Consider the following 1,465-nt stretch of genomic DNA (forward strand, 5'->3'; position numbering starts at 1 on the left):
TATAGGCAGGTAGTGAGAACGCAGAACTGAGCAGCTTGTAACTTTTAAAGCAGGAGTACCTGATTTTCCATTGGAATCTTAGCCAGGATGGTAATATATTAAAAAATAAAAGAGGAACTCATGGGGTTGTTGTCAGGAAGGGGAGCGGGATTAGATGCCCACCCTCTCATTCTTTCCTCCCCATGCCACCACCACCATGAAGCTTTGGTATTTCTACAAATAACACCGTAGCCACATAGCCCTGAGTTCAACCACAGCACCATGGCCAGAGGGGACTTACAGCCAAGTCTCTAAGGAAAACCGAGAGGTTAGATAGTTTCCATCTGAAGTTTAGAAGGAGAAGGTACTTAATTTGGACCTGGGAATGCCTGGTTTTAAAATTGAATCTTTCTTTCTTTCTTCTTTTTTTTTTTTTTTTGTTTTTATGTAAAGCTTCTCTGAACCCTTTTTTTTTACTGCTCTGATGAAATCCCTTACAGGAAGTGCCGTCAGAAGTGAACCTTTTTAAAAAAATATTTTATATTTATGTTAGTCACCATACATTACATCATTAGTTTTTTTTTTTTTTTTAAGATTTTATTTATTTAACAGAGAGAGACACAGCGAGAGCAGGAACACAAGCAGGGGGAGTGGGAGAGGGAGAAACAGGCCTCCCGCAGAGCGGGAAGCCCGATGTGGGACTCGATCCCAGGACCCTGGGATCATGACCTGAGCCGAAGGCAGACGCTTAACGACTGAGCCACCCAGGCGCCCTACATCATTAGTTTTTGATGTAGTGTTCCATGATTCATTGTTTGCGTATAACACCCAGTGCTCCATGCAGAACGTGCCTTCTTTAATACCCATCACCAGGCTGACCCATTCCCCCACCCCCCTCCCCTCTAGAACCCTCAGTTTGTTTCTCAGAGTCCATAGTCTCTCATGGTTTGTCTTATCTTTCATTCATCGCTGATTCCAAAGACTGAAATTTTAAATTGGCGGAAACTGCTGCTTAGGCAATGTCAGTGCTTTTTGTTAAATATTTTATTTTATAGGAAAAAGACTAGATCATTTGTTACATTATTTATTTTATTGAAAAAAAATGAACAGATCCTGAAATTGCTGACTTGAGATAACTAAAAAAGGGATGGTATATAAATCTAAACCTTGGCTTTGAGATTGATGGGTTTATACTACTTTTGCTAAAGAGCAAAGTTGCTTTAAAAATATGAGAAGAAACTAAGGAAATAGTGTGTTGTGCTCACTATTTTATGTAACTTCTATTTGGATTGACAAAGGTTGTAATTTCAATTTAACTGTCAGCTGACATCACTGAATGGGACACCCCAAATATAGCATTATCAACAAAGCCCATCCCCAAAAGATAAAACCAAAACCCAAACCAAAGCAACTCACCTTTTCCAATCCCAAGGGGATGAATGCTTTGCCAGTGCAGGCTAAGTTGAGAACCTGCAGTAAATATAAG

The 1,465-nt window shown here is 39.9% G+C and overlaps 1 non-coding gene across 1 annotated transcript; it reads left to right on the top strand.

Annotated features, from left to right (window-relative positions):
* Positions 1–456: 456 nt before the first annotated feature.
* On the top strand, positions 457–500 carry LOC123323534. The gene has a single exon (XR_006539467.1). It is a non-coding gene; the product is annotated as a small nucleolar RNA SNORD49 (small nucleolar RNA).
* The last annotated feature ends 965 nt before the right edge of the window (positions 501–1,465 follow it).

This window comes from Neomonachus schauinslandi, chromosome X (genome assembly GCF_002201575.2).
Source record: "Neomonachus schauinslandi chromosome X, ASM220157v2, whole genome shotgun sequence".
NCBI classification, from domain to species: Eukaryota; Metazoa; Chordata; class Mammalia; order Carnivora; family Phocidae; genus Neomonachus; species Neomonachus schauinslandi.